This window comes from Heterodontus francisci, unplaced genomic scaffold (genome assembly GCF_036365525.1).
Source record: "Heterodontus francisci isolate sHetFra1 unplaced genomic scaffold, sHetFra1.hap1 HAP1_SCAFFOLD_51_2, whole genome shotgun sequence".
In the NCBI taxonomy this organism is placed as follows: domain Eukaryota; kingdom Metazoa; phylum Chordata; class Chondrichthyes; order Heterodontiformes; family Heterodontidae; genus Heterodontus; species Heterodontus francisci.
In genome coordinates, this window is record NW_027141369.1 from 5,974,652 (window position 1) to 5,999,219 (window position 24,568).

The 24,568-nt window shown below is 45.3% G+C and overlaps 2 non-coding genes across 2 annotated transcripts; both read right to left on the minus strand.

Moving 5' to 3' along the window:
* Positions 1-284: 284 nt before the first annotated feature.
* trnar-ccu (transfer RNA arginine (anticodon CCU)) lies at positions 285-356 on the minus strand. The gene has a single exon. It is a non-coding gene; the product is annotated as a tRNA-Arg (tRNA).
* A 4,984-nt stretch (positions 357-5,340) lies between these two features.
* On the minus strand, positions 5,341-5,412 carry trnat-cgu (transfer RNA threonine (anticodon CGU)). Its single transcript has one exon. It is a non-coding gene; the product is annotated as a tRNA-Thr (tRNA).
* Between the last annotated feature and the right edge of the window lie 19,156 nt (positions 5,413-24,568).

Sequence of the window (24,568 nt, forward strand, 5' to 3'; positions counted from 1 at the left end):
CGTCTCCTCACTGTGACCATTTGTCCTGGTTTTATTGTGGTCAACATCACCATCTGGTGGTGGAGAGGAGTCTCTGCAGGAAGGTGTTGACAAAGTGGGAGAGACTCGGCTGGTCCGTGTTTGCAGCTTGTGTTCGTGTGAGCAAAAGTGATTTGTTACTGATAGATGTGTTCACTGGAAAGAAGAAGCTGATTGCAACTGAGTGCCTTTGGAAGCATCTTGTTATTATGGGTAAATACTTGATGTTTTGAAAGTGAACTGTTTGTATTATTACCAAACATAAATAGCAGAGAATGGTTTCGATCCATTGACCTCTGGGTTAGGGGCCCAGCACGCTTCCACTGCACCACTCTGCTAACTACTGTTTTCGATTTCAGCTGCCCGTTAGTGAAATATGTTCATTCCCCAATGTTTTTATAAAAATAGGATTGGAGTCGGATTTCTCAAGAATCCCGGACTCAGCAACACACGTGCTGACAGACTCACCCTCACTGCACAATGACACAAGGACACTGAGTAACAGCACCGACAATGAGGCAGGCAGAGAAAGACACACAGAAAACCAGGAAGATATTATCAGGACTTAGAAAGGAACAGACAGAGAAAGGTACTGAGCAAACCAGCAAGAGACAGCGAGAGAAAAGCAAAATACTGTGGATGCTGGAAATCTGAAATAAAAACAAGAAATGCTGGAACCACTCAGCAGGTCTGGCAGCATCTGTGGAAAGAGAAGCAGAGTTAACGTTTCGGGTCAGTGACCCTTCATCAAGGAGGCGAGGACAAATGGTATGGGAAGCAACAACTAATTTTTAGTAAAAAATGGGTGTAAGAATTGCTTCCATTAATGTGCGTAGCATTAAATCTACTACGCGATGTGTTTCAACCTTGGATTACCTTGCCAAGGTCAAAGCTGACCTACTGTTTCTGCAGGAGTGTGGAATACCACACCTCAGCACCTACAAGCAGTGGTCGCGATGGTGGTCCCACGGGCCATCGATCTGGTCGGGGGGTAATGACTGCCGTTCCTCCGGCCTGGGTATTCTGCTGCGGGGAGGTAACTTCACCATCTCCGAAGTTAAGGAGGTGGTGGGCGGCCGCCTCCTCGTAGCAGACGTGATGTACAACAACGCTCCGCTCCGGTTGATCAACGTGTACGCCCCGGTACAACGCAGCGAGCGGCTGACCGTCTTCCAGCAGCTCCCACTGCTGCTGGCGACGTCCAGGCTGGTCATCCTAGGCGGTGACTTCAACTGCATCATCGGGAGATCTAAAATGGACCAGGGCGGGAGGGACACGATGTTCAAACCTCTGGACAAGGGCGGGAAAAATGTACCCAACGTCGCCCTCATCCTGATGACCACCTTCGTGTGCAGCTGCACCAAGCTGTGTGTGGAGCCCCATTACACAAACACCAAGTGTCACTATGTGCTGAGGTGTTGCGAAGGATGGGTCTGGTCACATTGCCGCGGATCGCTTCATCCAGTTGGACCATACCGTACCAGCTATCCTTCGTGGGAAAGTTTCTGCGGGAAAACACCTTTGACCACCAATCCATCAGGCAGTGGTCTGCACGGAATGTCCTCAAGGCCCTACGGGAAAAGGAGATGGTGGATCCGGTCGGATGGTTCCCCGAGCAGACTGACAAAGTCATTTGGCAGAATGCCTCATCACCAGAACTTTCAAACAAGCACCAAGATATAGCTTGGCTGGTGGTAAGAAGAGCCCTTTCTGTCAGATCCTTCCTGCATGCCCGAAGTCTCGCCCCTCCACACGCGGCCCTCGAGGTGGCTGCGGTGGGGAAGAGACAGTTGCCCACCTCCTTCTGGAATGTGTCTTTGCAAAGCAGGTGTGGAAAGAGATGCAGTGGTTTTTGTCGAGGTTCATCCCAAGCAGCTCTGTAACACAGGAGTCTGTGCTCTACGTGCTGTTCCCAGGGATGCACACCGAGATAAACATTAACTGCTGCTGGACGACCATCAATTTGGTGATAGACACTCTTTGGTCTGCCCGAAACCTGCTGGTCTTGCAGGGCAAAGAGTTGTCCACGACCGAGTTTTGCAGACTGGCACATTCCAAGGTCCAGGACGACGTGCTGAGGGACGCACTAAAGCTTGGGGTAGCCACTGCAAAGGCTCAATGGGGAAAGACCACTGTGTAAGGTCCCCCCGCCATAGTGAACTGGGCAGCTGGACTCATTGGAAACCCCTCGTGCTGTATACACCAGATATGGGTTTGCTGTAAAATGTCCATGTCAGGTAAAATGGAATGGAAGGGTTGTGAGGCAACTCACTCCTGTATTGAAGAAAACTGATTTCCTTTGCACTTTTTGGAATGTCAACTTGGTGCTGTTTTGAACTGTTGTATAATGCATTTTTTACAGATTTATATGAAGAAAGCATATTTTTAGGAATAAAATCCTGGGTATTCATATGCATAGTTCTTTGAAGGTGGCAGGACACATTGAGAAAGTAGTTAGCAAAGCATATGGGATCTTGGGCTTCATAAATAGAGGTACTGAGAACAAAAGTAGGGAAGTTATGCTGAACCTGTATAAATCTCTAGTTGGGCCACAACCAGAGAATTGCAGCCAGTTCTAGTCAACACACGTTTGGAGGGATGTGAGTGTCCTTGAGAGGGTGGAGAAGATTTATCAGAATGGTTCCAGACATGAGGGATTTGAGCTGTAAGGTTAGGTTGGAGAAGCTGGTGTTGTTCTCCTTGGAGCAAAGGAGATTGAGGGGAGATTTGATAGACATGTACAAGATTATAATAAATATGACAGGTTTAGATAACTTACAGGGCGATGGGGATAGAGCGGGGGAATGGGACTGAATGGATTGATTTACATGGGCTTGATGGGCAAAATGACTTACTGTACTGTAGTGACTCCATGACTCAATGACTCTCTCTCTCCTTCTCTCTCTCTCTCTGTCTATCGCTTTACCTCTCTCTGCCTTTCTCTCTCTATCTGTCTTTAGCTGGTCCTCTAACTTTCTATCGCACTCTCTCTCTTTTTTTTCACTCTCTTTCTCTCCATTACACACATATTTGTCAATCACATGTCAAAGAAGGAAGCGTAATGAAGGAATGGCTGCGCTCTTGAAAATGTTTCCAGCAGAATAGTTAAATGTTTAAAGTTTCTGTAGGGAGTTTGACCTGAGATGGTGAGACACAAGGATGTGAGTTTATTAAAGTCTTCACCAAATGTAATAGGGAATAATTTTCTTCACTGGTGAACCCAAAGGAACAAATATGGCACAAGAATGAGAAAAGTCAGAGGATTGAGAAACATCCAATGGTTCTTCACATCTACAAGTCAGCAGACCCACAGAAAAACAGTAGGTTGAGAGTTCAGATCCAGTGATAGACTGGACAAATATCGAGCCAGTGCTTTTTTCTTTATAAACCTGACATCTGTCCACTTGGCTATTTCACCTCGTCTCGATGTATCTGATAATACTGATACTATTTGTATTCCACAGTTGCTTTGAAATCACAGGCAATATAAATGGATTGGGAATGTCAATGGCCAGGAACCATTAATGGATTGAGATAGTCAATGGACTGGAAAATATCAGTGGATTGGGAAATTCTATAGACTGAGTTATATCAATGGATTGGGACAGTTCAGTACATTGTGAAACATCAATGGATTAGGAAACAGGAATTAAAGGGACAGATGGAGTTCAACCTGGAAAAGTGTGAAGTGATTCATTTTGGAAGGTCGAATTTGAATGCAGAATACAGGCTTAAAGACAGGATGCTTGGGAGTGTGGAGGAACAGAGGAATCTTGGGGTCCATGTCCATAGATCGCTCAAAGTTGCCACCCAAGTTGATAGGGTTGTTAAGAAGGCATATGGTGTGTTGGCTTTCATTAACAGGGGGATTGAGTTTAAGAGCTGCGAGGTTATGCTGCAGCTCTATGAAGCCCTGGTTAGACCACACTTGGAATATTGTGTTCAGTTCTGGTCGCCTCATTATAGGAAGGATGTGGAAGCTTTAGAGAGGGTGCAGAGGAGATTTACCAGGATGCTGCCTGGACTGGAGGGTATGTTTTACGAAGAAAGGTTGAGGGTGCTAGGGCTTTTCTCATTGGAACGAAGAAGGATGAGAGGTGACTTGATAGAGGGGTACAAGATGATGAGAGGCATAGATAGAGTGGATAGCCAGAGACTTTTTCCCAGGGCAGAAAGGGCTATCACCAGGGGGCATAATTTTAAGGTGATGGAGGAAGGTTTCGGGGAGATGTCAGAGGTAGGTTCTTTACACAGAGAGTGGTGGGTGCGTGGAATGCACTGCCAGCGGTGGTAGTAGATGCAGATACATTAGGGACATTTAAGCGACTCTTGGATAGGTACATGGATGATAGTTGAATGAAGGGTATGTAGGTAGTTTGATCTTAGGGTAGGTTAAAGGTTCGGCACAACATCGTGGGCCGACGGGCCTGTACTGTGCTGTACTGTTCTATGTTCTATGTTCCAGATGAAAGGATTGCATTAATCAATGGATTAGAATGTGGAGAGGCAGGAGAAAATGATGCCATTTTAAGTAGGGGGCCGGGGGTTAGTAGAAACAGACCAGGGCTATTTTACTCTCTATCTCACTCCTTTCTTCTATCTGGCTCATTATCACATCCTCTCTCTCTCAGAGCGGTGGGAATCACTGGAACCCACACTTGCTGCTCAGATTGTTTGGTTCCGGGAAAATACAAGGTCCACATCAGATTGACAGGAAGGATAAATGTGATTCAGAGCCAATCATATTCCTTTTGGTGATGTGTGCTCAGCTTTGTTATATCAGCAAAGGCAGCAGGAAATGCAAATCCTGAAGAGTTTTGACAGAGTGAAGAAGGAGAAAGTGTTGCCAGTGACAGAAGGGTCAGTAACCAGAGGAAACACATTTAAAGTAATTGACAAAAGAATTCGAGTTGTGATGAGGATGTTGTTTTTTCAGCAGTGTATTGTTCTGGTCTGGAATGCAATCCTGAAAGGTCAGTGGAAGCAGATTCAATGTTAACTCTAAATGGAATTGTATATATACCTGACATGGAAAATCTAACAGGGCAATGGGGGAAAGGACAGGAGTGCGGGATGTGGGATTAATAGAATAGCTCTGTTAAATATCAAGCAAATGCACAGTAATAAGCTTCAGTGCTTGGACCTCAGATATTTTCACTCCATCAATGGCAGAGAAGACTCGAGGGACCATGTGGCTACTCCTCATGTTATTCCCAGTGTCCAGGATAAAGTGCAACATCACACTGATTTCCAGATGGATGAACCAAATGCAACAGACATCTTTTGTGGAAACATCACATTTAAAGTGAGAAACTAATCATAAGGCACGGACAGGGATTGAACCAGTGATCTTCAGTTTACGAGACTGACGCCTTACCACTTGGCCACCATGCCTTTTGCTAATGGACACCTGAGGCTCCAGAGGAGGATTTGTGATTCTTTTTCAATTTGGTTGAAACAGCATCGAGAAACATGCACAGAAATAAAGAGGGATTGTGGAATGGGAAACAGATCAGCCTCATTTACATCATCAGCATCATGAAATCTTCATTCAGACGTTCCATTCCCATCCTCAACTTTTCACAAATCTGTACAATAATATAAGAGTGGACATTGGGTTGTTACTGGGCAGATTATATAAATAGACTATGTGCATCATCACAGGAAGTGATGTAATATAATCTGTACGGCACCTCATGGAGAGTTGTAGATGAAACCTTCAATGCAAGATGTGCAGAGTAAACTCAGGTTATTTTAACCGTCAGATTCTTATAAATTCTGTACTAAGCCTTGACAGATATCAGAATATTATATGGGGGCCACAGTAAACCAAAGCAATGATGGAGAAATCTTTGCCTGTACCTTTGAAAAGGTCACTGGACTGAACCAAGCCGAGGAGTGGCCGAGATGGTTCCAGAGGTTTGCAAGGTATCGTACTGCATCCGGTCTCGTGCAGAAGCCAGACATGGAGCAGGTCAGTACGCTATTGTCTGCAATGGAGGGAGTGTGTAGGCAACATCCTCATGAAGAACAGAAGGCAACATGTGAAGAAGTTATTAAGGCACTCAAGACCTATTTTAATTGAGGAAAAAAATGTCATCGTGGAGCCAAAGTTTAAACGCTGCATTTGCTGACAACGCAACCACCAGGTGACGCTGTACTAGCACATGCGCAAATGCAGCCTCTTCCACTGAAACGTCACTGTCTGTGACATTCAGGCAGCCGCCAGGATGAAAGATGGAGCTACTCAATTTATCACAGAAAACAACTTCGACCCAAAAATCCCCTCAAAGGTTGCCATCGCCGCCTCCGTCCCACCCCCAACAGTCCCCCGCTACCTGTTGCGCATTCGCCAATTATATAGTACCAAGTCATCTTAATTCACCTAAAGTGAATTACTTTCGGAGCAGTGACTGTCATTTCATAAGCAAATATGGCACATATCTACACAATGGACATGTTTTTTTTGATACTCGGAGAACGTTGCGCTATTTGAAGTCTCATTAGAAGGACAGCACCTCTGACAGTGCTGCACACCCTCTGTAATTCAGTGAGGTTTCATAGAGTCATAGAGTTATACAGCACAGAAACAGGCCCTTCGGCCATCATGTCCGTGCCGGCCATCAAGTACCTATCTATTCTAATTCCATTTTCCAGCACGTGGCCGTAGCCTTGTATTCTGTGGCGTTTTGAGTGCTCATCTAGATACTTCTTAAATGTTGTGAGGGTTCCTGCCTCTACCACTCCTTCAGGCAATGTGTTCCAGATTCCAACCACCAGCGAGGTAAAACATTTTTTCCTCAAATCCCCTCTAAACAGTGCCATCCCATTCTCCGGACGATCATTCCCCGCTTCCCCCCATCCCACTCTCTGACTGCTCACTCCCCGCTTCACCCATCACAACCCCCATCCTGCTCACTGTCTGCTCACACTCCCGGCCATGGGCTCTGCCGCTTCCCTCCTCTCGGCCACTCGCTCCAACATTGCCCCATCACCCCTCGAGTCTCGCCTTGCTTTATCGGGTGGTGCGGTGAAGAATGATCGAATGTTGGAGCGAGAGGCCGAGAGGAGGGAAGCAGCATGGCTGAGAGCTAGTGTCTGGAGGGACGTGGGGGGGAAGCGGGGCGTGAGTGGACGGAGAGAGGGCAGTGCGGGGGTGGGGGGGTAGCAAGCGGCCGGAGGGCGGGGGAGCGGGGTAGCGAGGAGCGGGCAGCGAGCGGCCTGGAGTGAATGGCCGAGGGGGTAGAGCGTTTTCCTGCACATGCGCCAGTTAGTCCTGGAAGACGTCGGCTGAGCATGCGCAGCATCTCAGAGCGCAGGAGACTGTTTGTGCATGTGCGCAGCTTGGAGCGCTCTGATGATGTCGGCTGGCTGCTGCATTGTCAGGAATCACTTTGAATTTAATAAGCGTACAAAACAGAAAGGGGAGAGTATTCATTCATTTATCAATGACTTGAACAAACTCACGGAGGTTTGTGAATACGGCAACTTAAGAGAGTAGCTGAATGGAGACAGGATTGTGTTCGGGGTATTTGACAACACCCTTTCAGATCATCTACAGTCCAGGGCTGGTCACACATTAATGAAAGAGTTTCAATTGAGCAGACAAACAGAGGTTAGAAAGTTTAACCAATCCGTTGTCCGAGGGGACAGGGAGAGTCTGATCTCGAGAGTTACAGACTCAATTGAATTTGTTAAGAAAACAAAAGGAAAAATTAGTGATAAAAGACAAGAAAGACGGGAAGAACATCTAGTGGTAGCTGCAACCAATTGCAGTAGGTGTGGCCGAGAGAGACACAAGTGGGAAAACTGCCTCGCCAAAGAAGCTGAGTGTTTTTCCTGCAGAAAGATGGGACACTTTCAGTCAGTGTGTGGCAGTAAAATACTAGCACTGAATATAATTAAAGGGAAAACCCCAGAGAGCAAAAACATGAATGAAGTACAGGATATCCAAAGTGTGGAAATACATTTTTTAGGTGAAATCCTGGAAATAAAGTGAGAGTTGCTGGACGACAGAAATTCTGAAATATTTTAAGATAGAGGTAGATAGATTCTTGATAAACAAGGGGGTGAAAGGTTATCGGGGGCAGGTGGGAATGTGGAGTTGAGGTTACAATCAGATCAGCCATGATACTATTGAATGGTGGAGCAGGCTCGAGGGGCCGAGTGGTCTACTCCTGCTCCTAATTGGTATGTTTGTATGTAAGAAAACATGTTCTAGATACAATGAGAACTATCATTTGCTTGGAAATGGATTTGAACCCTCTTTTATCAAAAGGTTATAGAGCTTTAATTTTTCTACAATTAACAGGCAAATCCTTGTGGAGTTGATATTGACAGAAACAATGGGTGGATTCTATAGCGCCCTCGACGTCGAGATCTGTGGTGGGGGTGGGGTGGGAGCCGCCTGAGGATGGCCCCAGATGAGGCCCGCCACGGACCTCAACGCCGGCAGGGCCTGGCTCGATATTGCCGGCGACGGCGAGGCCTTGTGGGGGGACCCCCACCGCTCGGCAACGGGACCACAAACCTGCATTAATTATTATCGCATCACTTCCTGATATCCAGCTGCGATCTTCAGCCCAGTGGCCGGCACTGCCGTGCCTTCGGAGCCCCATCCGGGCAAATGAGGTGCAACACTGGTCGGGAGGGGGAAGAAGGTAAGTTTCTCAGTGTGGGGGTGGGGAGACGGAGTCAAATGAATGTCATGGGTGTAGGGGATGGTGGGAAGGGTTATAGTTTACAGTTTGTGCAGTTTTGGGCGGAAGGTCAGATGGTAAAGGTAGGTTTTGGGAGGGAAAGGGCAAATAATTAATTTAACTGTTATTGGGGGGATGGGAGAGAGGCAAAAGCAATGTATTTATTTCATTTCATTTAATCTTCCTTTAAATATTTTCCAGTAGGACTAACAGCCCTTTAAAAATGGCTGACACTCCAGTGCAGTACTAAGGCAGTGCTGCACTATCAGAAATGCTGTTTTTCAGGTGAGACAGAAAACTGAGGATCCCTCTGCCCTCTCAGGTGGATGTTAAAGGTACCATGGCACTATTTCAGAGAATAGAAGGGGAATTATTTCTGGGATGCTGGTCATTGTTTAACCCTGAATCAACATCACTTCAAAACAGATTATCTCGTTTTGATCACATTGTTGTTTCTGGGAGCTTGCTGTGCGCACATTGGCCACCATGTTTCCTACATGACTACAGTGACTACACTTGGAAAGTCCTTCATTGGCTGTAAAAGGCTTTGCAACGTCCTGTGGTCGTGAAATGCAAGTCTTGCTTTTTCCATTGTTATCAGTGTCATTGTGATCAAAAGATCGGATGCGTGAACACAAAGTTTAAATCAATTTTGATTAAAATAATGTAAAAGCATCTATATTCTTGCACTGTACTTAATAATCTCCATCTTCCTATCCTTACAGAGTGCAATGTCATCGACCCTGAAATTGATTCCACAATCTCATGGAATCACAGAGTCAGAGAAAGTTTAAGGCACAGAAAGAGGCCACTTGGCCCATCGTGTCTGTTCCACAAACAATTTCAGCCGAGTTCTGATGAAAGGTCACAGACCAGAAACGTTAACTCTGTTTCTCTCTCCACAGATGCTGCCATACCTGCTGAGTATTTCCAGCATTTTCTGTTTTTATTTCAGATTTCCAGTATCTGCAGTATTTTGCTTCTGTGTTACTTTGAAAGTTAAAACTGACCCACCTGTCTACAATTCACACTGGGGTCTCCCATGAAATGATTCTGTGTAATGTTGTTGGAATGAATGCAGACTCCGAGCACAGAGCTTCCCGTGGGGAATTGGGGATCTGAAAACCTGACTGCAGGAATTTCCACTGGGAGCACAAATTCACAAAATCTACCTTTTCTATATCGATTCATTTTAATTGTCCTTCTGGAAAATTATTTTGAAACAATTTAAACATCAACCCACAGCTCCATGACTGGGTCAATTATGAGGTCATCCTCTGACAGGTCATGTGACAGCTGGAGCCACAAGACATCAGAACCAGATTTGTGACTGGATTAAAACCCGGAATCCTGCCCCAATGGCTTTTCAAATAAAGCTGTTGCTGTTTGAAAACACAGCAGTTAAAATTTCTGCCTGACCATGAGGGGAGCTAGGGAGAAATTTACAAAACTCAATCCTTCAACAAAATAGTTCAAAAATCATTAATATCGAAATCATGTGAGGATTTATATGCAGTAGAGAAACAAGCAGAATACAGAAAGTACAGAGGAGAGCTGAAAAAGGAAATGAGATCAGCAAGAGAATGTATGAGAAACGATTAGCAGGTCACATAACTGGGAACACTGAAGTCTTTTACCAACATATGGACAGTCAATGAAAGGGTGGGTCAATTAGGAGATCCTGTGGAGGCAGAGGTTGTGGCTGAGGTACTAATTAAGTACATTTCATCTGTCATCACAAAATGAGCGGATGTTGCCAATGTCACAGTAAAGGAGGAGGAAGTGAGAAAATTGGACGGAATGAAAATAGATAAAGAGGAGATAATTATAAGGTTGGCAGCTCTCACAGTAGAAAAGTCACCCAGTTTGAATGGGCTGCATCCTGGTTTGCTGAGGGAGGTAAGGTTGGAAAGAGCGGAGACTCGAACCACAATCTTTCAATCCTCCTTGAATATGGGAATGTTGCCAGAGGACTGGAGGAATCTCCTCAAGATTCCACATGAATCAGTGTCCATAATTCAACTTTACATATTTAAAACATGTTTACAAAAACAGTAGAAGTACTCTCATAACATAAAAGCAAAATACTGCAGATGCTGGAAATCTGAAACAAAAACAAAAATTGCTGGAAGCACTCAGCAGGTCTGGCAGTATCTGTGGAGAGAGAAACAGAATTAACGTTTCAGGTCAGTGATTAGGCACACTACAACCTGCCGGACTGAACATTAAATTCAATCATTTCAGAGCATGACGGACGCCCCCCCCCCCCAACCCCCCACACCCCCCAAACACACTTTTTTATGTTTAGTTTTTTTTCTTTTTTATTTGGTTATTTTATTTCAGTTTTTTTTTTTAGTTTGGTTAGGTTGTTTCTACTGTGTCTACCCATTGTTTCTGTTTTAAAAAAATGTTTCATGTTTGTGTTCGGAGTGCGTAGTGCATTACAGTCAATTCACACCTTCTCTGTACTAACGCTTTGTCTTTCAGCACACCATTGAGCACTGTTCAGCACTGTTCGCCTTTGTTCCATGCCCTTCTGGTCAGTTATTCTCTGTGACCTTGTCCAATCAACACCTCTTTTGTTATCTCTTGCCCCACCCCCAGCTTTACTTGCTTAAAACCTTTTCATTTATAATATTTGTCAGCAGTGATGAAGGGTAACTGACTTGAAATGTTAACTCTGCTTCTCTCTCTACACAGATGCTGCCAAAACCTGCTGAGTATTTCCAGCATTTCCTGCTTTTACTCTCATAGCACAGTTAACCTGTTTTTTCTCTCTCTGTTCATATTCTGTCTCAGTGCTTGGATCTCTCACTGTTTGGATTGAGAATTGAGCTTGTATCAGTCCTGTGATGGACAGATCTGCTGAGTATTACCAGCATTTTCTGTTTTTTCTTCATTTCAGATCAGAATTTCTTATTGAAACACGGGGAATGCTGTTTCAACTGCTCCGGGGATACAAAGAACAAAAAGAACAAAGGAAATTACAGCACAGGAACAGGCCCTTCGGCCCTCCAAGCCTGCGCCGATCCAGATCCTCTCTCTAAACATGTCGCCTATTTTCTAAGGTTCTGTATCTCTTTTCTTCCTGCCCATTCATGTATCTGTCTAGATACATCTTAAAAGACTCCATCGTGCCCGCATCTACCACCTCCGCTGGCAATGCGTTCCAGGTGCCCACCACCCTCTGCGTAAAGAACTTTCCACGCATATCCCCCCTAAACTTTTCCCCTTTCACTTTGAACTCGTGTCCTCTAGTAATTGAAACCCCCACTCTGGGAAAAAGCCTCTTGCTATCCACTCTGTCTATACCTCTCATGATTTTGTACACCTCAATCAGGTCCCCCCTCAACCTCCGTCTTTCTAATGAAAATAATCCTAATCTGCTCAACCTCTCTTCATAGCTAGCGCCCTCCATACCAGGCAACATCCTGGTGAACCTCCTCTGCACCCTCTCCAAAGCATCCACATCCTTTTGATAATGTGGCGACCAGAACTGTACGCAGTATTCCAAATGTGGCCGAACCAAAGTCCTATACAACTGTAACATGACCTGCCAACTCTTGTACTCAATGCCCCGTCCGATGAAGGAAAGCATGCCGTATGCCTTCTTGACCACTCTATTTACCTGCGTTGCCACCTTCAGGGAACAGTGGACCTGAACACCCAAATCTCTCTGGACATCAATTTTCCCCAGGACTTTTCCATTTACTGTATAGTTCACTCTTGAATTGGATCTTCCAAAATGCATCACCTCGCATTTGCCCTGATTGAACTCCATCTGCCATTTCTCTGCCCAACTCTCCAATCTATCTATATTCTGCTGTATTCTCTGACAGTCCCCTTCACTATCTGCTACTCCACCAATCTTAGTGTCGTCTGCAAATTTGCTAATCAGTCCACCTATACTTTCCTCCAAATCATTAATGTATATCACAAACAACAGTGGTCCCAGCACGGATCCCTGTGGAACACCACTGGTCACACGTCTCCATTTTGAGAAACTCCCTTCTACTGCTACTCTCTGTCTCCTGTTGCCCAGCCAGTTCTTTATCCATCTAGCTAGTACACCTTGGACCCCAAGCGCCTTCACTTTCTCCATCAGCCTGCCATGGGGAACCTTATCAAACGCCTTACTGAAGTCCATGTATATGACATCGACAGCCCTTCCCTCATCAATCAACTTTGTCACTTCCTCAAAGAATTCTATTAAGTTGGTAAGACATGACCTTCCCTGCACAAAACCATGTTGCCTATCACTGATGAACCCATTTTCTTCCAAATGGGAATAGATCCTATCCCTCAGTATCTTCTCCAGCAGCTTCCCTACCACTGACGTCAGGCTCACCGGTCTATAATTACCTGGATTATCCCTGCTACCCTTCTTAAACAAGGGGACAACATTAGCAATTCTCCAGTCCTCCGGGACCTCACCCGTGTTTAAGGATGCTGCAAAGATATCTGTTAAGGCCCCAGCTATTTCCTCTCTCGCTTCCCTCAGTAACCTGGGATAGATCCCATCCGGACCTGGGGACTTGTCCACCTTAATGCCCTTTAGAATACCCAACACTTCCTCCCTCCTTATGCCGACTTGACCTAGAGTAATCAAACATCTGTTCCTAACCCCAACATCCGTCATGTCCCTCTCCTCGGTGAATACCGATGCAAAGTACTCGTTTAGAATCTCACCCATTTTCTCTGAGTCCAAGCATAACATTCCTCCTTTGTCCTTTAGTGGGCCAATCCTTTCTCTAGTTACCCTCTTTCTCCTTATATATGAATAAAAGGCTTTGGGATTTTCCTTAACCCTGTTTGCTAAAGATATTTCATGACCCCTTTTAGCCCTCTTAATTCCTCGTTTCAGATTGGTCCTACATTCCCGATATTCTTTCAAAGCTTCGTCTTTCATCAGCCGCCTACACCTTATGTATGCTTCCTTTTTCCTCTTAGCTAGTCTCACAATTTCACCTGTCATCCATGGTTCCCTAATCTTGCCATTTCTATCCCTCATGTTCACAGGAACATGTCTCTCCTGCACGCTAATAAACCTCTCTTTAAAAGCCTCCCACATATCACATGTGGATTTACCTTCAAACAGCTGCTCCCAATCTACATTTCCCAGCTCCTGCCGAATTTTGGTGTAGTTGGCCTTCCCCCAATTTAGCACTCTCCCTTTTGGTCCACTCTCGTCTTTGTCCATGAGTATTTTAAAGCTTACGGAATTGTGATCACTATTCCCAAAGTAGTCCCCTACTGAAACTTCATGAGTTGCTGAAACATTCTAATTCCCATTCCCACACGGAACGAAGCCAGGCAGGAGGAGATACCTGTGACTCAATGATCAGACATTGCAGCTCATGAAGTGTGTTTTCTGATGGTCGATGGGTTCCTGTGTGAAGTTGACACGGGTTTGGTTTTTCTCCCTTACACTTTGACCCTTCAGTTAGTTCTTTGTGTTCAGCTGTTTCAGGTGATGTTACTGAGTCAGGAATGTTGGTCAGGACAGTGCGAGAATTCCCTGTGATTCTTTCAATAGCGCTGGGGAATCTTTAACATCCACCAACAGGGCCTCATTTAATTGTCACTTCAAAAACCTGCTGGCAATTATTGCTCAGGATTACACTGAGCTGGGACACTAAGGATATTCAATTAATGAAATCAGTACTTTAAACTGAGAGCAATAGTCCCTCCCACATCCTGATACCTTAGGATTTCTGAACTTTAATTACTGCTTCATTCCTTGGTTTGTGGGCTGGTTCACCACCTGTAGACATTTGAGGTACTCACAGGCACTGGTAATCTCTGGGCTTAGAGTCATAGAATCATGGACAGGTTACAGCACAGAAGGAGGCCATTCAGCCCTTTGTGTCCATGCCAGCTCTCTGCAAGAACAAGCCAGCGAGTCACACTCCCCCGCCTTTGCCTGTAACCCTGCATTTTCTTTTCTTCAGATAATTATTAAATTCTCTTTCAAAAGTCATGATTGAATCTGCCTCCACCACACTGTCAGGCAGTGCAATCCAGATCCTAACCAGTCGCTGCATAAAAAAGTTTTTCCTCATGTTGCCTCTGGTTCTTTGGCCTTTCGCCTTAAATCTGTGCCCTCTGGTTCTTGACACTTCTGCCAATGAGAATAGTTTCTCCCTATCTACTCTGTCCAAACCCTTCATGATTTTGAACACCTCTATCAAATCTCATCTCAACCTTCTCTTCCCAAAGAAGAACAACTCCAGATTCTCCAAAATAGTAGAAGGCTTTCTATTTCTACTGGAAAATGGGCAGAGAGAAAGAGTATGAGACAGAGTTCACAAGAGAGAGAAAAAATTGGGTATGTGTCTGTGAGAGAGAGCAAGACAGAGGGAGGGAGAGTAACTGTCTGTGTGTGAGAGAGAACACTACCCAGTCCCAATATAATTGCTCTTTCTTGATACTATTCGATAAACTCAGACCCTGCCCAGATACCGACAGCTTCTCTCCCTCACTGCTGTTCCCCGCTCTGACTGTACAGAAATCCCCTCTCATAGCTGCACATTAACACTGGTCTCACTGCTGTTCCCTGCTCTGACGGTACATAAATCCCCTCTCATAGCTGCACATTAACACTGGTCTCACTGCTTTTCCCTGCCCTGATGGTGCAGAACTCCCCTCTCATAGCTGCACATTAACACTGGTCTCACTGCTGTTCCATTCCCTGACTGTACAGAAATCCCCTCTCATAGCTGCACATTAACACTGGTCTCACTGCTGTTTCATTCCCTGACTGTACAGAAATCCCCTCTCATAACTGCACATTAACACTGGTCTCACTGCTGTTCCATGCTCTGACTGTACAGAAATCCCCACTCATAACTGCACATTAACACTGGTCTCACTGCTGTTCCCTGCCCTGACTGTACAAAAATCCCCTCCCATAGCTGCATATTAACACTGGTCTCACTGCTGTTCCCTGCCCTGACTGTACAAAAGTCCCCTCTCATAGCTGCACATTAACACTGGTCTCACTGCTGTTCCATTCCCTGACTGTACAGAAATCCCCTCTCATAGCTGCACATTGACACTGGTCTCACTGCTGTTCCCTGCCCTGACTGTACAAAAATCCCCTCTCATAGCTGCACATTAACACTGGTCTCAGTGCTGTTCCCTGCCCTGACTGTACAAAAGTCCCCTCTCATAGCTGCACATTAACACTGGTCTCACTGCTGTTCCCTGCCCTGACGGTACATAAATCCCCTCTCATAGCTGCACATTAACACTGGTCTCACTGCTGTTCCCTGCCCTGACGGTACAGAAATCCCCTCTCATAGCTGCACATTAACGCTGGTCTCACTGCTGTTCCCTGCTCTGACTGTACAGAAATCCCCTCTCATAGCTGCACATTAACACTGGTCTCACTGCTGTTCCCTGCCCTGACTGTACAGAAATCCCCTCTCATAGCTGCACATTAACACTGGTCTCACTGCTGTTCCCTGCTCTGACTGTACAGAAATCCCCTCTCATAGCTGCACATTAACACTGGTCTCACTGCTGTTCCCTGCTCTGACTGTACAGAAATCCCCTCTCATAGCTGCACATTAACACTGGTCTCACTGCTGTTCCCTATTCTGACTGTACAGAAATCCCCTCTCATAGCTGCACATTAACACTGGTCTCACTGCTGTTCCCTGCCCTGACTGCACAGAAATCCCCTCTCATAGCTGCACATTAACACTGGTCTCACTGCTGTTCCCTGCCCTGACTGTACAGAAATCCCCTCTCATAGCTGCACATTAACACTGGTCTCACTGCTGTTCCCTATTCTGACTGTACAGAAATCCCCTCTCATAGCTGCATATTAACACTGGTCTCACTGCTGTTCCCTGCCCTGGCTGTACAGAAATCCCCTCTCATAGCTGCACACTAACACTGGTCTCAGGTGAATTTTGAGTGGTCATTAAATGATTCGACAATGGCGTGGCCTCGGTTAATGGCAGTTTGAAGCCGGATATCTGTTTTAAATTCCATCGGCTCATCCCAAAAACCGACCTTGAAACAAGTCAAAACACTGGAAACACACGATGGCTCATTCAACGTCCATGGAGAGAACAAAGACGTTTACTGTTGGGGTTTGGACAATGAAGAGAAACATAGGAACTTGATGAGGACATTCAGCCTTTCGAGTCTGTTCGACCATTCAATTAGATATTTGCTGATCTGTATATTAACACCATTTGTCTGCTTGTTTCTGTAACCCTTGGTACCTTACCTAACTCAAATCTATCATTTGTCAGAAATAAATAAGGAAACTGATTCATCGATTTTCTTAAAAGCAAAATACTGCGGATGCTGGAAATCTGAAATAAAAACTGAAAGTGCTGACAAGACTCAGCAGGTCTGGCAGCAGCTGTGGAGAGAGAAGCAGAGTTAACGTTTCAGGTCACTGACCCTTCTTCAGAACTGGCAAATATTAGAAATGTAAAAGATTATAAGCAAGTAAAGCGGGGGTGGGGCAAGAGATGGCAAAGGAGAAGGTGTAGATAGGACAAGGCCACAGAATAGTTGACCAGAAAAAGGGAAACAATATGTTAATGGTGTGCTGAAAGAGAAAGCATTAGTGCAGATAGGGTGTTAATGGACTGAAAAACTAAACAGCCACAATCACAAACATGAAAAAAAACAGTGGGTAGGCACAGTAGAAACAAACTGAACAAACTAAAATAAAGTTTTCTTTTTTACTTTGCCGATGTCTTTGTATATATTGTGGATCCTTCTTCAGACTGTCTTCTTTCACAATGTAGTTCTGACCTCTGGTGATGTTGATCGTAATCAGCTTCAACTTGCTGATAGTTTTGGAACTGAGCACATTTTCTTTGCTTGATTCTACAACATGGAACTGAGTCAGACATGTGGACCCCTGGGAGGACTTAAAAGTAACTTGGATGATCCCTCGGACTGGTGGAGGAGTATCTGATCCATGGGAGAAGATTTTAGATATCAGCTTGTTCAATTACAGTTTCTGTTTTCTCTGTTACTTGTGGAATGTCGGAGCATCCATTATGTTGATCATTGCTCCGAGTCAATTACTGCAGATATTGTCGAATTGCCTCTGAACACATCACACATGGGCATGTGTCGGGACTTGTGGTCGCGAGCAACAAAAATCTTCTCTCGTGCTGCAAATATGTAATCTTCCTTCTGGCATTTAAATCTATGAATGTTTCCTGCAGGCTTCGATCAGCACACTGCAGTGAAATGTCCCAATTTTCTGCAGACTTGACACTTCTTCCCTCTCGAAGGACAAGTTTTGTAATAAGGATCCTCACCACTGCAATGATTGGATGTTTGAATGTGATTGTGACTTCTGTCTTGGTCTTCCTTGACCTTTCTCTGGGTTTCCTCTGTGTCTTTGTGTTTTGTGTGTTTCTCAGGGGAATCTCGTCGTCACGTTATTTGCCTCTTTCTCAGACTTCTGAGTCTCATCATGTAGTGGTCAAGAGTCTCGCACCATATTGTTTTGCTTGCCTGAAACATAAATTTCAGAGTGAGGATTTGCCCTTGCTTGAAAATATCTTGTTAGAAAATGCATCGCAACATCATAATCATTATCGGTTCCAGTGTCGCTGAGTGTATTGAAGGTATTGTCAACTTTTGGTCCAGCAGAGTGTAGGAGTAACGCTCTCTTTCTTCGGGGTGTATTGATAGCGAGTGCCATCATTAGGAGTTCAAGTCTTGTGAGCCATTTTCTCCATTGTGGCCCTGGGTTGCTGTCTATCTCTGTAAAGGCTGGAAAGACTGGCTGTTGTTGTGCACACATGATGATTGTTATTTATTTAAATCTGGAATTGTCAATGTAAGTCTTCTGTATGTCCCTGGTTGTCTGTGTGATTACTTCTTTTTAATCCTCAATGTCAGAAAAATATAGTGTTGTGCTGTGTTCTTACGTCTACATTAAATGATGACCCCAGGCTTTATATTCAGATTCAATACAAACAGTATTTATTGTCTTTCTTATCTACATTGCATGATCACAGGTCCCAGGTCTTTTTCTCATTGGTGTGTGTGCGCTCTCTACAAGCCATGTGTAGAATGTGTCTCTCAAAATGGTGTCTCCTTCTATATGTATGATGATGTCATCTGTTGCATCAGTGGCTTGGTCTCTTAAAGGTCCAGTTTCTTCAAGGTGAAGTCACCATTACACAACATTGCAAACAATGAGTCAGCCACGGTCGATAGAGTGTCAGAAATGAAGGTCAGAGGAGCAGACCAGGCTGGAAACACATAAAGAACGAGGGGCAGCCAACATGAAAAACAGAGAATAAACAACATGGCATGGGTGGTGTTTACAATACCTCGAATCGGTTTGATTCTCTTCCAGGTCAGAGGGAATTCTAGCAACATGATGTCTATGGAATCACAGAATGACGAACAAAGAGACCATTTGGTCCATCATGCCAGTGTTGTCTCTTTGGTAGAGACAAATTACAATTAGTCCTGCTGCGTGGCTTTTTCCTGTAATCCTGTACATTTTCCCTTCCAGCATCTATCCATATCCCTTTTGAAAGTTACGATTGAATCTGCTTTCATCTCCCAATCAGGCAGTGCATTCCAGATCACAACACATTACTGTGTAACAAATGGTTCTTCATGTCACCTCTAGTTCTTTTGCCAATCACCTGATATCTGTGTCCTCTGCTTACTGACCCTTTTGCCACAGGAAACAGTTTCTCCTGATTTAAAGTGTTGAGAACCATCATGGTTTTGAACACCTTGGACAAATCTCTTCTGAACGTTCTCTGCTCCAAGAAGAACAACCTCAGCTTCTCCAATCTCTCCACATAACTGAAATCCTTCACCCCTGGTATCATTGCAGCAAATCTCTTCTGTTCATTTCTTGCCCCAGAAATAATTGAAATGAAATGTTTCTAAGAAAATGCATGAACTAAATAAAAAAGAGAGAAAAATAAATGCTGAGCAAAATGGATATCAATGTTTGGAAGGTAAAAAGAGCAAAGAGATCGAAATTTTATTGTCGAGGAGTGAGAGGAACAAATAACACTTTGGAGATTTTGTCAGTGGATTTACTGATAAATTTGGGAACTGAGAGGAAGCTGGTTCACAGAGAAAAAACTGCCAACCCTGGGGAGGAGCCTACAACTGCATCCGTCCAATAAGAGACAGAGTAGAAGTGACAGTTCAGTCAGTGGAACAGGACACTTTTAATCTCAGGATTATGGGTTGGATGATCCACTGTGGGTGCCCGTGAAATTCCACAGGAGCTAATACAACACCTTGCTGTCAGTGGCTCCTTGGTCAACGGGTGTGATTCTTGTTTAAGAAGTGTGATTAATGAAAGTGTGAGCGACCCCAGGTTCAAATCACCAATGAGCTCTTGACATTTTTAGTTTAATGTTACTGATTGGTGTCAGCCTTACGGAGCTGGCTTCAGGACCAGAGAACTGGATTCAAAGAGCTTGTCGACAAAATTGAAATTTACAAAATGTACAGATAGCCAAGTGAGAATATAAAGTGGTCGCAGTAATTGAGACCTGACTCCAAAAACAACAGGACTGGTTCTGGAATGGACTGGAATGGAATTCTTCAGTGTTTCTGTTGTTTGGCTTGCATTGACTCATCGATTTTCTTGTTTTTCACTTTGTCGATGCCTTTGAATAATTGTGGATCCTTCTTCAGAGTGTCTTCTTTCACCAGGTAGTTCTGACCTCTGATGATGTTGATTGTAATCAGCTTCAATTCGCTGATAGTTTTGGAACTGAGCAGATTTCCTTTGCTTGAGTCTACAACATGGAACTCAGTCTGACATGTGGACCCATGGGAGGATTTGAATGCCACCCCTGCGTTGGAGTTGCATCCATCCAATAAGACACCGAGTAGAAGTGACAGTTATGTCAGTCGAATATGAGATTTTTAATGGCAGGGTTGTGAGTTTGAGTCAAATACAAGAAATGCTGGAATCACTCAGCAGGTCTGGCAGCATCTGTGGAAAGAGAAGCAGAGTTAACGTTTCGGGTCAGTGACCCTTCTTCGGAACTGACAAATATTAGAAAAGTCACAGATTATAAGCAAGTGAGGTGGGGGTGGGGCAAGAGATAACAAAGGAGAAGGTGCAGATTGGACCAGGCCACATAGCTGACCAAAAGGTCACGGAGCAAAGGCAAACAATATGTTATTGGTGTGTTGAAAGACAAAGCATTAGTACAGATTAGGTGTGAATACACTGAATATTGAACAGCAGCAAGTGCAAACCTGAAAAAAACCTGAAAAAAACAGGGGGTAAGCAAACTGAACAAACTAAGACGAAATGAAATGAATGCAAAAAAAGATTGTAAAAAATGTAAAAAAGAATGTAAAAAAAAAGGAAGAAAAAATAACTAAAAATGAAAGCAAAATGGGGGGCTGTCATGCTCTGAAATTATTGAACTCAATGTTCAGTCCGGTAGGCTGTAGTGTGCCTAATCGGTAGATGAGATGCTGTTCCTCGAGCTTGCGTTGATGTTCACTGGAACACTGCAGCAATCCCAGGACAGAGATGTGAGCATGAGAGCAGGGGGGAGTGTTGAAATGGCAAGCAACCGGAAGCTCAGGGTCCTGCTTGCGGACTGAGCGGAGATGTTCCGCAAAGCGGTCACCCAGTCTGCGCTTGGTCTCCCCAATGTAGAGGAGACCACACTGTGAGCAGCGAATACAGTTTACTACATTGAAAGAAGTACAAGTAAATCGCTGCTTCACCTGAAAGGAGTGTTTGGGGCCTGGGATAGTGAGGAGAGAGGAGGTAAATGGGCAGGTATTACACCTCCTGCGATTGCAGGGGAAGGTGCCCTGGGACGGGGACGAGGTGGTGGGGGTAATGGAGGAGTGGACCAGGGTGTCGCGGAGGGAATGATCCCTTCGGAATGCTGACAGGGGAAGGGAGGGGAAGATGCGACTGGTAGTGGCATCACGCTGGAGGTGGCGAAAATGGCGGAGGATGATCCTTTGGATATGGAGGCTGGTGGGATGAAAAGTGAGGACAAGGGGAACCCTGTCACGGTTCTGGGAGGGAGGGTAAGGGGTGAGGGTCGAGGTGCGGGGAATGGGTCAGACACGGTTGAGGGCCCTGGCAACCACAGTGGGGGGAAATCCTCGGTTGAGGAAAAAGGAGGTCATATCAGAAGCACCGACATGGTCATCAAACCTGCAGACAAGGGTGGTGCTGTTGTTGTATGGCGTACCGACCTCTACCTTGCAGAAGCTCAAAGCCAACTCACAGACACCTCTTCCTACCTCCCTCTGGACCATGACCCCACCACCGAACATCAAGCCACCGTCCAAAGGACTGTCACTGACCTCATCTCCTCTGGAGATCTTCCCTCTACAGCTTCCAACCTCATAGTCCCACAACCCCGGACAGCCCGCTTCTACCTCCTTCCCAAAATCCGTGACTCTTCTGACGCCCTACGTCATTTTGACAATTTCCACTTTCCTGGTCCCAACCGCCTCCTCTTCACTATGGACGTCCAATCGCTCTACACCTCCATCCCCCACCAGGATGGTTTGAGGGCTCTCCGCTTCTTCCTGGAACAGAGGCCCAACCAGTCCCCATCCACCACCACCCTCCTCCGCCTGGCTGAACTTGTTCTCACATTGAACAACTTCTCCTTCAACTCCACGCACTTCCTTCAAGTAAAAGGTGTCGCTATGGGTACCCGCATGGGTCCTAGTTATGCCTGTCTTTTTGTGGGATATGTCGAGCATTCTTTGTTCCAGTCCTACTCAGGCCCCCTCCCCCAACTCTTTTTCCGGTACATTGATGACTGTATCGGTGCCGTTTCCTGCTCCCGCCCCGAACTAGAAAACTTTATCAACTTTGCTTCCAATTTCCACCCATCTCTGACACTTCCCTTCCCTTCCTCGACTTCACTGTCTCCATCTCTGGGAATAGGTTGTCTACCAATATCCATTATAAGCCCACCGACTCCCACAGCTACCTCGACTACACTTCTTCACACCCTACCTCCTGTAAGGACTCCATTCCATTCTCCCAGTTTCTCCGTCTCCGACGCATCTGCTCTGATGATGCTACCTTCCATGACGGTGCTTCTGATATGACCTCCTTTTTCCTCAACCGAGGATTTCCCCCCACTGTTGTTGACAGGGCCCTCAACCGTGTCCGACCCATTCCCCGCACCTCTACCCTCACCCCTTCCCCTCCCTCCCAGAACCGTGACAGGGTTCCCCTTGTCCTCACTTTTCATCCCACCAGCCTCCATATCCAAAGGATCATCCTCCGCCATTTTCGCCACCTCCAGCGTGATGCCACTACCAGTCGCATCTTCCCCTCCCTTCCCCTGTCAGCATTCCGAAGGGATCGTTCCCTCCGCGACACCCTGGTCCACTCCTCCATTACCCCCACCACCTCGTCCCCGTCTCAGGGCACCTTCCCCTGCAATCGCAGGAGGTGTAATACCTGCCCATTTACCTCCTCTCTCCTCACTATCCCAGGCCCCAAACACTCCTTTCAGGTGAAGCAGCGATTTACTTGTACTTCTTTCAATGTAGTATGCTGTATTCGCTGCTCACAGTGTGGTCTCCTCTACATTGGGGAGACCAAGCGCAGACTGGGTGACCGCTTTGCGGAACATCTCCGCTCAGTCCGCAAGCAGGACCCTGATCTTCCGGTTGCTTGCCATTTCAACACTCCCCCCTGCTCTCATGCTCACATCTCTGTCCTGGGATTGCTGCAGTGTTCCAGTGAACATCAACGCAAGCTCGAGGAACAGCATCTCATCACCGATTAGGCACACTACAGCCTGCCGGACTGAACATTGAGTTCAATAATTTCAGAGCATGACAGCCCCCATTTTACTTTCATTTTTAGTTATTTTTTCTTCCTTTTTTTTACATTCTTTTTTACATTTTTTACAATCTTATTTTGCATTTATTTCATTTCATCGTAGTTTGTTCAGTTTGCTTACCCACTGTTTTTTTTCAGGTTTTTTTTCAGGTTTGCACTTGCTGCTGTTCAACATTCAGTGTATTCACACCTAATCTGTACTAATGCTTTGTCTTTCAACACACCATCAACATATTGTTTGCCTTTGCTCCGTGACCTTTTGGTCAGCTATGTGGCCTGGTCCAATCTGCACCTTCTCCTTTGTTATCTCTTGCCCCACCCCCACCTCACTTGCTTATAATCTGTGACTTTTCTAATATATGTCAGTTCCGAAGAAGGGTCACTGACCCGAAACGTTAACTCTGCTTCTCTTTCCACAGATGCTGCCAGACCTGCTGAGTGGTTGCAGTATTTCTTGTTTTTGTTTCAGATTTACAGCATCCGCAGTATTTTGCTTTTATTTTTGTGAGTTTGAGTGCCATTTTGCTTTTCCCTTTTTTAAGGCTTCATGAGCAGAGAGTACAGGGAGTGTTTGAAATGAGCAAGTCTCGCTTTGATTCAGGACTCTTACCTCTCCGCAGCATCTCTCCATGAAAGATTGAATTTGATCTCATTTCATTCTCAGCTCGGGATCTGTGCGGCTCAGTGGCACTTCTGGCTGTCTCCCGCTTCACAATCCATCAGCACTGAGAAAGCAATGGGGAATATTACTCACATGTTGTGTTCTTTAATTTTTTGGAAAACTTGAATGTATGTATTTTCTTCCAAAACACGGACACCAAAACACTGTTAATGTAGGGATGAAATAGCTCAGTTGGGAGAGCATTAGACTGAAGATTTAAATGTCCCTGGTTCAATCCTGGGTTTCAGCAATTTCGCTACCTTATGCGTCCCTTGCCTTGGTTCTGATTTTCCAGTTGCACAATTTCCTTTGAAATTATTTACCAAGCACCAGTGGATTGAATTTGAGAAACAACACAGAGTC